At 41.4% G+C, this 12,836-nt stretch overlaps 1 protein-coding gene across 1 annotated transcript in view; it reads right to left on the bottom strand.

The window, feature by feature from the left end:
• SRBD1 (S1 RNA binding domain 1) overlaps window positions 1–12,836 on the bottom strand; it is an 823,313-nt gene that overhangs the window by 501,160 nt on the left and 309,317 nt on the right. The gene's annotated exons all lie outside the window — the stretch shown is intronic.

The raw sequence follows: 12,836 nt of genomic DNA, 5'->3' as shown, positions 1-12,836 counted from the left end.
CTTGGGAGACTATTTCTAGCGCCCAAGGATCCAGAACATCTCTTGCCCAAGCCTGAGCGAAGAGAGAGAGTCTGCCCCCCACCAGATCCGGTCCCGGATCGGGGGCCAACATTTCATGCTGTCTTGGTAGCAGTGGCAGGTTTCTTGGCCTGCTTTCCCTTGTTCCAGCCTTGCATTGGTCTCCAAGCTGGCTTGGCTTGAGAAGTATTACCCTCTTGCTTAGAGGACGTAGCACTTTGGGCTGGTCCATTTCTACGAAAGGGACGAAAATTAGGTTTATTTTTTGCCTTGAAAGGCCGATCCTGAGGAAGGGCGTGGCCCTTACCCCCAGTGATATCAGAGATAATCTCTTTCAAGTCAGGGCCAAACAGCGTTTTCCCCTTGAAAGGAATGTTAAGTAGCTTGTTCTTGGAAGACGCATCAGCTGACCAAGATTTCAACCAAAGCGCTCTGCGCGCCACAATAGCAAACCCAGAATTCTTAGCCGCTAACCTAGCCAATTGCAAAGTGGCGTCTAGGGTGAAAGAATTAGCCAATTTGAGAGCATTGATTCTGTCCATAATCTCCTCATAAGGAGGAGAATCACTATCGACCGCCTTTATCAGCTCATCGAACCAGAAACATGCGGCTGTAGCTACAGGGACAATGCATGAAATTGGTTGTAGAAGGTAACCCTGCTGAACAAACATCTTTTTAAGTAAACCTTCTAATTTTTTATCCATAGGATCTTTGAAAGCACAGCTATCCTCTATGGGTATAGTGGTGCGTTTGTTTAAAGTGGAAACCGCTCCCTCGACCTTGGGGACTGTCTGCCATAAGTCCTTTCTGGGGTCGACCATAGGAAACAATTTTTTAAATATGGGGGGAGGGACGAAAGGAATACCGGGCCTTTCCCATTCTTTATTAACAATGTCCGCCACCCGCTTGGGTATAGGAAAAGCTTCTGGGAGCCCCGGGACCTCTAGGAACTTGTCCATTTTACATAGTTTCTCTGGGATGACCAACTTGTCACAATCATCCAGAGTGGATAATACCTCCTTAAGCAGAATGCGGAGATGTTCCAACTTAAATTTAAACGTAATCACATCAGGTTCAGCTTGTTGAGAAATGTTCCCTGAATCAGTAATTTCTCCCTCAGACAAAACCTCCCTGGCCCCATCAGACTGGGTTAGGGGCCCTTCAGAACCATTATTATCAGCGTCGTCATGCTCTTCAGTATCTAAAACAGAGCAGTCGCGCTTACGCTGATAAGTGTTCATTTTGGCTAAAATGTTTTTGACAGAATTATCCATTACAGCCGTTAATTGTTGCATAGTAAGGAGTATTGGCGCGCTAGATGTACTAGGGGCCTCCTGAGTGGGCAAGACTCGTGTAGACGAAGGAGGGAATGATGCAGTACCATGCTTACTCCCCTCACTTGAGGAATCATCTTGGGCATCATTGTCATTGTCACATAAATCACATTTATTTAAATGAATAGGAATTCTGGCTTCCCCACATTCAGAACACAGTCTATCTGGTAGTTCAGACATGTTAAACAGGCATAAACTTGATAACAAAGTACAAAAAACGTTTTAAAATAAAACCGTTACTGTCACTTTAAATTTTAAACTGAACACACTTTATTACTGCAATTGCGAAAAAACATGAAGGAATTGTTCAAAATTCACCACATTTTCACCACAGTGTCTTAAAGCCTTAAAAGTATTGCACACCAAATTTGGAAGCTTTAACCCTTAAAATAACGGAACCGGAGCCGTTTTTAACTTTAACCCCTTTACAGTCCCTGGTATCTGCTTTGCTGAGACCCAACCAAGCCCAAAGGGGAATACGATACCAAATGACGCCTTCAGAAAGTCTTTTCTAAGTATCAGAGCTCCTCTCACATGCGACTGCATGTCATGCCTCTCAAAAACAAGTGCGCAACACCGGCGCGAAAATGAGGCTCTGCCTATGATTTGGGAAAGCCCCTAAAGAATAAGGTGTCTAAAACAGTGCCTGCCGATATTATTATATCAAAATACCCAGAATAAATGATTCCTCAAGGCTAAATATGTGTTAATAATGAATCGATTTAGCCCAGAAAAAGTCTACAGTCTTAATAAGCCCTTGTGAAGCCCTTATTTACGATCTTAATAAACATGGCTTACCGGATCCCATAGGGAAAATGACAGCTTCCAGCATTACATCGTCTTGTTAGAATGTGTCATACCTCAAGCAGCAAGAGACTGCTCACTGTTCCCCCAACTGAAGTTAATTGCTCTCAACAGTCCTGTGTGGAACAGCCATGGATTTTAGTGACGGTTGCTAAAATCATTTTCCTCATACAAACAGAAATCTTCATCTCTTTTCTGTTTCTGAGTAAATAGTACATACCAGCACTATTTCAAAATAACAAACTCTTGATTGAATAATAAAAACTACAGTTAAACACTAAAAAACTCTAAGCCATCTCCGTGGAGATGTTGCCTGTACAACGGCAAAGAGAATGACTGGGGTAGGCGGAGCCTAGGAGGGATCATGTGACCAGCTTTGCTGGGCTCTTTGCCATTTCCTGTTGGGGAAGAGAATATCCCACAAGTAAGGATGACGCCGTGGACCGGACACACCTATGTTGGAGAAACATTTTCTTAAAAACAGGAGGGGGAATGAACGGAATACCTGGACTATCCCACTCCTTAGCAATAATATTCACAATCCTCTTAGGGACTGGAAAAAAAACATCAGTGTAAACAGGAACCTCTAAGTATTTATCCATCTTACACAATTTCTCTGGGACCACTATAGGGTCACAATCATATAGAGCCGCTAAAACCTCCATGAGCAATAAGCGGAGGTGTTCAAGCTTAAATTTAAAGGCCGTCATATCAGAATCTGTCTGAGGAAGCGTCTTTCCTGAATCAGAAATTTCTCCCTCAGATAACAAATCCCTCACCCCTACCTCAGAGCATTATGAGGGCATATCAGATACGGCTACTAAAGCGTCAGACTGCTCAGCATTTTTCCTTAACCCAGAGCTGTCCCGCTTTCCTTGTAAACCAGGCAGTTAGGATAAAACCTCTGTGAGGGATGTATTCATAACTGTGGCCATATCTTGTAAAATAAATTAATTTGACGCACTAGAGGTACTTGGCGTCACTTGTGCGGGCGTTACTGGTTGTGACACTTGAGGAGAGCTAGATGGGGAACCCTCATTTACTTCTGACTGAGAATCATCTATTGCTCTATTTTTAAGTGCTAATATATGTTCTTTATAGTTTATAGACATATCAGTACAATTGGGACACATTCTAAGAGGGGGTACCACAATGGCTTCCAAACATATTGAACAAGGATTTTCCTTGGTGTCAGACATGTTAAACAGGCTAGTAATGTAACAAGCAAGCTTTGAAAACACTGTAATCAAAGTAAATAATACTTAGAAATAAAACGGTATTGTGCCTTTAAGAGAAAAAAAGCTGCACAAATTCTGCAAAACAGTGTAAAAAGCAGTAAACATAACGAAATTTTTACAGTAGTATCATATAGCCTTAGTAACTTTGCACAGCTATGCAAATAAACAATTAACCCCTTAATGGCAAAACCGGATTGAAAAAATATCAAAACCAGTAAAAAAGACTTTCAGCCCTGCCCTTCAGAACAATTTGTAGGGAAAAATCTTCTTTTACAGCCCTCAAACACGGCAGGAACCTCTGGAGAAGCAGAAGTCTCAGAGGAAAAGAAACTGCACAACTGAGGCATGAAAATAGGCCCCTCCCACCTCACTCAATATTTTGAGGCCTAACAGACAAACACTAGAGTGTCTCTAAATTAACCATGTGGGTTAGAAAACTCAAAAACAAGCCACAATGACCCCTTTAGTCCCTTTAAAAAACACAATTTATGCTTACCTGATAAATTTATTTCTCTAGTAGTGTATCCAGTCCACGGATCATCCATTACTTATGGGATATTCTCACTCCCAACAGGAAGTTGCAAGAGGACCTACAGCAAAGCTGTTATATAGCTCCTCCCCTCACTACCATATCCAGTCATTCGACCGAAAACAAGCAGAGAAAGGAGAAACCATAGGGTGCAGTGGTGACTGTAGTTTAAATTTAAAAATAACCTGCCTTAAAATGACAGGGCGGGCCGTGGACTGGATACACCACTAGAGAAAAAAATTTATCAGGTAAGCATAAATTGTGTTTTCTCTAGTAAGGTGTATCCAGTCCACGGATCATCCATTACTTATGGGATACCAATACCAAAGCTAAAGTAAACGGATGAAGTGAGGGACAAGGCAGGTACTTAAACGGAAGGCACCACTGCCTGTAAAACCTTTCTCCCAAAAATAGCCTCCAAAGAAGCAAAAGTATCAAATTTGTAGAATTTTGAAAAAGTATGAAGCGAAGACCAAGTCGCCGCCTTGCAAATCTGTTCAACAGAAGTCTCATTTTTAAAGGCCCAAGTGGAAGCCACAGCTCTAGTAGAATGAGCTGTAATCTTTTCAGGGGGCTGCTGTCCAGCAGTCTCATAGGCTAAGCGTATTATGCTTCTTAGCCAAAAAGAAAGAGAGGTTGCCGAAGCCTTTTGACCTCTCCTCTGTGCAGAGTAAACAACAAACAAAGCAGATGTTTGTCGAAAATCTTTAGTAGCTTGTAAGTAAAACTTTAAAGCACGAACCACGTCCAAATTGTGTAATAGACGTTCCTTCTTTGAAGAAGGATTGGGACACAAGGATGGAACAACAATCTCTTGATTGATATTCTTGTTAGATACCACCTTAGGTAAAAACCCAGGCTTGGTACGCAGGACTACCTTATCAGAATGAAAAATCAGATAAGGAGAATCACATTGTAAGGCAGATAGCTCAGACACTCTACGAGCCGAGGAAATAGCTACCAAAAAAAGGACTTTCCAAGATAAAAGCTTTATATCTATGGAATGAAGAGGTTCAAACGGAACTCCTTGAAGAACCTTAAGAACCAAATTTAAACTCCATGGTGGAGCAACAGGTTTGAACACAGGCTTGATTCTGACTAAAGCCTGACAAAAAGCCTGAACGTCTGGAACATCTGCCAGACGCTTGTGTAAAAGGATAGACAGAGCAGAAATCTGTCCCTTTAAGGAACTAGCTGATAAACCTTTTTCCAAGCCTTCTTGGAGAAAGGATAATATCCTGGGAATCCTGACCTTACTCCATGAGTAACCCTTGGATTCGCACCAATAAAGATATTTATGCCATATCTTATGGTAAATTTTCCTAGTGACAGGCTTTCGTGTCTGTATTAAGGTATCAATGACTGACTCGGAGAAGCCACGCTTTGATAAAATCAAGCGTTCAATCTCCATGCAGTCAGTCTCAGAGAAATTAGATTTGGATGGAGGAAAGGACCCTGAAGTAGAAGGTCCTGTCTCAGAGGTAGAGTCCATGGTGGCAATGATGACATGCCCACTAGATCTGCATACCAGGTCCTGCGTGGCCACGCAGGCGCTATTAGAATCACTGATGCTCTCTCCTGCTTGATCTTGGAAATCAGACGAGGGAGCAGAGGAAACGGTGGAAACACATAAGCCAGGTTGAAAGACCAGGGCGCTGCTAGAGCGTCTATCAGCGTCGCCCTGGGGTCCCTGGACCTAGATCCGTAACAAGGAAGCTTGGCGTTCTGTCGAGACGCCATGAGATCCAGTTCTGGTTTGCCCCAGCGATGAATCACTTGTGCAAACACCTCCGGATGGAGTTCCCACTCCCCCGGATGAAAAGTCTGTCGACATAGAAAATCCGCCTCCCAGTTCTCTAAACCTGGGATATGAATAGCTGATAGGTGGCAGGAGTGTATCTCTGCCCAGTGAATTATCTTTGAGACTTCTAACATCGCTTGGGAACTTCTTGTTCCCCCTTGATGGTTGATGTAAGCCACAGTCGTGATGTTGTCCGACTGAAATCTGATGTACCTCAGAGTTGCTAACTGAGGCCAAGCCTGAAGAGCATTGAATATCGCTCTTAGCTCCAGAATATTTATTGAAAGGAGAGACTCCTCCTGAGTCCACGATCCCTGAGCCTTCAGGGAGTTCCAGACTGCACCCCAACCTAGAAGGCTGGCATCTGTTGTTACAATTGTCCAATCTGGCCTGCGAAAGGTCATACCTTTGGACAGATGGACCCGAGATAGCCACCAGAGAAGAGAATCCCTGGTCACTTGGTCCAGATTCAGTTGAGGAGATAAATCTGTGTAATCCCCGTTCCACTGACTGAGCATGCATAGTTGCAGCGGTCTGAGATGTAAGCGTGCAAACGGCACTATGTCCATTGCCGCTACCATTAAGCCGATTACTTCCATACACTGAGCCACCGTAGGGCGTGGAATGGAATGAAGAACCCGGCAGGAATTTAGAAGCTTTGATAACCTGGACTCCGTCAGGTAAATTTTCATTTCTACAGAATCTATCAGAGTCCCTAGGAAGGAAACCCTTGTGAGTGGGGATAGAGAACTCTTTTCCTCGTTCACTTTCCACCCATGCGACCTCAGAAATGCCAGTACTATGTCTGTATGAGACCTGGCAATTTGGAAGTTTGACGACTGTATCAGGATGTCGTCTAAATAAGGGGCTACTGCTATGCCCCGCGGCCTTAGGACCGCCAGAAGTGACCCTAGAACCTTCGTGAAAATTCTTGGGGCTGTAGCTAATCCAAAGGGAAGAGCTACAAACTGGTAATGCCTGTCTAGAAAGGCAAACCTGAGAAACCGATGATGATCTTTGTGTATCGGAATGTGAAGGTAAGCATCCTTTAGATCCACTGTAGTCATATATTGACCCTCCTGGATCATAGGTAGGATGGTACGAATAGTTTCCATCTTGAATGATGGAACTCTGAGGAATTTGTTTAAGATCTTTAGATCCAAAATTGGTCTGAATGTTCCCTCTTTCTTGGGAACCACAAACAGATTTGAGTAAAAACCCTGCCCTTGTTCCTCTTTTGGAACTGGATGGATCACTCCCATAACTAGGAGGTCTCTTACACAGTGTAAGAGTGCCTCTCTCTTTATCTGGTTTGCAGATAACGGTGAAATCTCCCTATGGGGGGAGAAGCTTTGAAGTCCAGAAGATACCCCTGGGATATAATTTCCAACGCCCAGGGATCCTGAACATCTCTTGCCCACGCCTGGGCAAAGAGTGAAAGTCTGCCCCCCACTAGATCCGTTACCGGATAGGGGGCCGTTCCTTCATGCTGTCTTAGAGGCAGCAGCAGGTTTTTTAGCCTGCTTACCTTTGTTCCAGGTCTGGTTTGGCCTCCAGACCGCCTTGGACTGAGCAACAGTTCCCTCTTGTCTTGCATTAGAGGAGGTTGATGCCGCACTTGCCTTGGAGTTTCGAAAGGCACGAAAATTAGACTGTTTGTCCCTGGATTTGGACCTGTCCTGAGGAAGGGCATGACCTTTACCTCCAGTGATATCAGCAATAATCTCCTTCAAACCAGGCCCGAATAAGGTCTGCCCCAGAATTCTTAGCCGTTAGTTTAGTTAAATGAACAATGGCATCAGAAACAAAAGAATTGGCTAGCTTAAGTGCCCTAAGTTTGCCAAGTATGTCATCCAATGGAGTCGCTACCTGTAAGGCCTCTTCCAGAGACTCAAACCAGAACGCCGCAACAGCAGTGACAGGGGCAATGCATGCAAGGGGCTGAAGGATAAAACCTTGTTGACAAAATATTTTCTTAAGGTAACCTTCTAATTTTTTATCCATTGGATCTGAAAAAGCACAACTGTCCTCGACAGGGATAGTAGTACGCTTTGCTAAAGTAGAAACTGCTCCCTCCACCTTAGGGACTGTCTGCCATAAGTCCCGTGTGGTGGCGTCTATAGGAAACATTTTTCTAAAAATAGGAGGGGGAGATAACGGCACACCTGGTCTATCCCATTCCTTGTTAATAATTTCTGTAAACCTTTTAGGTATTGGAAAAACATCAGTACACACCAGCACTGCAAAGTATTTATCCAGTCTACACAATTTCTCTGGCACTGCAATTGTGTCACAGTCATTCAGAGCAGCTAAAATCTCTTTAAGTAACACGCGGAGGTGTTCAAGCTTAAATTTAAATGTAGAAATATCAGAATCAGGGATTCTCCCTGGATCAGAAACATCACCCACAGACTGAAGTTCTCCTTCCTCAGCTTCAGCATATTGTGAGGCAGTATCAGACATGGTTCTTAAAGCGTCAGTATGCTCTGCATTTCGTCTAACCCCAGAGCTATCTCGCTTACCTCTAAGTTCAGGTAGTCTGGCGAATACCGCTGACAGTGTATTATCCATGACTGCCGCCATGTCTTGTAAAGTAAACGCTATGGGTGCCCTTGATGTACTTGGCGCCATTTCAGCGTGAGTCCCTTGAGCGGGAGTCAAAGAATCTGACATGTGGGGAGAGTTAGTCGGCATAACTTCCCCCTCGCTAGATTTCTCTGGTGATAAATTTTTTAAAGACATAATATGATCTTTATTGCTTAGAGTGAAGTCAGTACAATTGGTACACATTCTAAGAGGGGGTTCCACCATGGCCTTTAAACATAATGAACAAGGAGTTTCCTCTATGTCAGACATGTTTATACAGACTAGCAATGAGACTAGCAAGCTTGGAAAACACTTTAATTCAAGTTAACAAGCAATATAAAAAAACGGTACTGTGCCTTTAAGAGAAACAAATTTTGTCAAAATTTGAAAAACCGTGAAAAAAGGCAGTTACACAAACAAAATTTTTACAGTGTATGTAATAGGCTAACAGAGCATTGCACCCACTTGCAAATGGATGATTAACCCCTTAGTTCAAAAAACGGATAAAAAAAACGACATAGACGTTTTTTAACAGTCCCAGCAAAGTGCCACAGCTTTACTGTGGCTCCTACCTTCCCCAATAAACGTTTTTAGGCTCTTTAGAGATGTCCTTAGCATGCAGGGGACTCCTGAGGAAAATTGGATGTCTCAGTCTGTAATTATAACTGCGCAAAAAAGCGCTAAAATAGGCCCCTCCCACTCATATTACAACAGTGGAAAGCCTCAGGAAACTGTTTCTAGGCAAAAATACAGCTAGCCATGTGGAAAAAAACATGCCAGCAAACATTTTATATAGCATATCTATAAGGGTATTACCCCTGAGAATAAGCATGATACCAGTCGTTATTAAATCACTGTATTCAGGCTTAACTTACATTTATCAGGAAACAGCAGCATTTTCTAGCATTTCCAATCCTAGAAAAAATCATAACTGCACATACCTGATAGCAGAATAAACTGCACGCCATTCTCCCTCTGAAGTTACCTCACTCCTCAGACAAGTGTGAGAACAGCAATGGATCTTAGTTACAACCTGCTAAGATCATAGAAAACTCAGGCAAATTCTTCTTCTATCTCTGCCTGAGAAAAAATAGCACAACTCCGGTACTATTTAAAATAACAAACTTTTGATTGAAGTTAATAAACTAACTATTTTTCACCACTCTCCTCTTACTACCTCCATGCGCGTTGAGAGTTGCAAGAGAATGACTGGATATAGTAGTGAGGGGAGGAGCTATATAACAGCTTTGCTGTGGGTCCTCTTGCAACTTCCTGTTGGGAGTGAGAATATCCCATAAGTAATGGATGATCCGTGGACTGGATACACCTTACTAGAGAAAAACATTATAATTGCATGATTCACTGAATAAACAAAAACGTTTTTACCAAACAGTGTCACCAGTAACTAATAAGCCCTTCATGCAAGCTGAAATTCCTATCCAAGTGTCTGAATACAGCTTACCCTTCCCTCATGGGGATATTGCCAGCCTTTTCTAGAAATAACATAGTCTGTCGAGAAAAAAATAGACTGAACATACCTTAATGCAGTTTAGCCTGCAAACTGTTCCCCCAACTGAAGTTTTCCTATACTCTTCAGCCCATGTGAGAACAGCAGTGGATCTTAGTTACAAAGTGCTAAGATCATCATCCTCCTTGCAAAAATCTTCATCCCTTTTCTGCCAGAGAGTAAATAGTACACACCGGTACCATTTAAAATAACAAACTTTTGCTTGAGAAAATAAAAACCTAACATTTTTGTCACCACACTCCTCTTTGCCCTTCCTAGCAGTTAAGCAGGCAGAGAGAATGACTGGGGGGTGGAGCTAAGGGGGGAGCTATATAGGCAGCTCTGCTGTGGGTGCTCTCTCTGCCACTTCCTGTAGGGGAGGAGAATATCCCACAAGTAAGGATGAATCCGTGGACTCGATACATCTTGCAAGAGAAATGTAGTTACATTTTGTGAAAATAATTTTCTTTGATTGACAGGGATATACTAAAGAAGTAGTTAGCAGATGATGCGGAATGAAAGGTAGAAATGATGAGTAGATAATAGAGTGGGTCATGATGTTTTTATAGAGATTGTAGAATGAATACTCTCAGACTTACATATTATATTGACAAGAGTAATAGTTACATTATTAACAATAACATTCAGATGCATATTTTACTTAACTAGGATGTGTTAGGGACTTCAATGTACAAATAAATACCTCTGAATAATATTTTACAGGGACAATTATTCCAAGAAAAACCTATAAGATGCATCGCTTGAAAGGTACACAAAACACCTTGAAATTGTAATATAACATTTTAATTTTTTGCATACTAAAAAAACTTGTTTTGCAGTATAGCTTGTTTGTTTATTTTGCCCCTTTTACCTGCAATTTAATGCTTAAAATTAAAGGGATAGTAAACACCTTGAGGTTGTTACAAAATGTTTAATTATGCATAGTAAAAAAGCTTTTGTGAGTGTTCCAATTCTGAAAATTGGAAGTGCACACTGCAGAATTCCCAAGTCTAATAGGCCACCGCAGAGATGATAAGATAACATACTGCAAAACAATAGATGTTTAGCTAACAAAATCCCAGTGGCCAGCTATGTCTACTTCATTAACAAGTTCAGGTTGGCTTCTTAATATAACCCAAGTGGTGAGAGGAGCTTGGTCATTAAAAAACAAGGGAGCAAACTATGTTAATGTAGAAAACATTCACATCCACTTCATATGTTAGTCTATCGCAAGACTATACAACAGTGCTCTCCACAGAAAATGTTGCCAGCCGGGTGGAATTATAAAGCAACTGGCTGGGGGCAGTGTAATAATTTATATATTTATAAATGTTTCTTAAGCTATCTAAAGCACAAATGAATTGTAGAATTTAACATAAATTGATTTAATGATAATGTGTGTAACAAATATTGAAAAACAAAATATTAGCTTAATATTGGCTTAAATTTTAGCCGGGTGGTTAACTAGGTTGTAGGGAGAACATTGAAAGTTTTAGTGTCTTTAAAAGCTGTCGGCTGCTTTACTAAGAGCGGGAGCGCGCTACATGTAGTTGAATGGCACAATCAGGCTCACTGTGATTAGACAGAGAGCCTGTGGTGCGCTAATTGAAAAAACTGCCGCGCAGAAGAGGACAGGTTTGCATGAGAGGTAAGTATAGTATGGCGGCCAAATTACAGATTATGCTATCGTTATGTTACATAATTCTGCACATAGTGCAGAATTACGTAACGTTGCCCAATGTTTACTGTCCCTTTAAGAAGGTGGATACAAAAAGTGCATGTAACCATTTCTAATCTATACTGGGTCCTTACTGACAATGTGAGAAAGAGACCTATATCAGGGCTCAAAAATGCCACTAGCCATTGGCAAGTGGAAATTTTACAGTGGTGAGTGAAAGTTAGTGAGATATTATATATTCATGGAAGGGAAAGGTAATATCCCTCTAGGGACCCCGTTAGTCATTAGACTGTTACTTCTGCGAGTGTAAACAGGGGCAAAGAGAGATTGGAGAGGAAAAGTAGAGAAAAAAAAAAAGAGTGTAAAGAGAAGATATGGCCTGAGAGAGAAGGGAGGGGGTAAAAAGAGAGATTGAAGAGAGGAGGGAGTGGAGAAAGATAGATGAGAGATGATAATTATAAAACAATTTTTCCAGGTCCCCTTTTTCTCTCCAGCTGTTGCCTTCCCCAGAACCCTCGTTGATGTTGCCAATTGCTATGCACTTATTTTTGTTAATTTATTACTGTTTGTAGAATTATTTAATTTATGGTATAAAACAAAAACAATATTAAAAAATTACTGGACAATAAGGTGTTTCACATTGGTTAAAGATATGCAAAGAGGGGTTGGGTTAGTGGGTGTTGTATGGGTGGGATCAAGAGTGGCAAGTAACATTTTGGCCTGGCTAGTAGGACATTAAACACTTTGAGATTGTAATATAAAATGCTTAAAGGGACATAAAACGAGTTGGGATAGAGATAACATATAATAATATGTACTTTAATTACTTTACCTGCAAATTTATACTGCAGTGCCTCACCATTAACCCTTTCTTTTAAGTTTCCAAATTGTACAGCTCTAACTCCCCCCACACAATTCCTTTTATGGCTGTATCTATATCTACCATGGCTTTGGTAGAATGCAGAAATACACAGTAATTATCTGCTGGAGCATGCCTAGAAGCAAATAAGCTGCTGTGAAATACAATGCCTGTGTTTCTGATGCTAAACACTGATAAGGGGGGCTGGATAAGACTATTCCAGACACATGGCTATGTAAGTAGTTTTGCTTATTTTTGAAAATTATTTTAAAATACTTGCCAGCAATTTTTAAACAATTTTTTATGCAAACTACTTTTACTTAATTAGCCCTTTTAGGATATGCACAGATCTCAACATGTTTTATGGCACTTTAATTATATGTAGTAAAAATACTTTGCAACTCACTTTTATTATTTATTTTATCCACTTTTTCTGTAATTTAATTCTGAAAATTGTAGGTCAATTCCTTTTGAAAGTGGAA

The sequence above is a fragment of the Bombina bombina genome, chromosome 4 (genome assembly GCF_027579735.1).
Source record: "Bombina bombina isolate aBomBom1 chromosome 4, aBomBom1.pri, whole genome shotgun sequence".
Lineage (NCBI taxonomy): Eukaryota > Metazoa > Chordata > Amphibia > Anura > Bombinatoridae > Bombina > Bombina bombina.
Note: the sequence above shows the minus strand (reverse complement) of the source record. Positions and strands in the feature narration are given on the sequence as shown.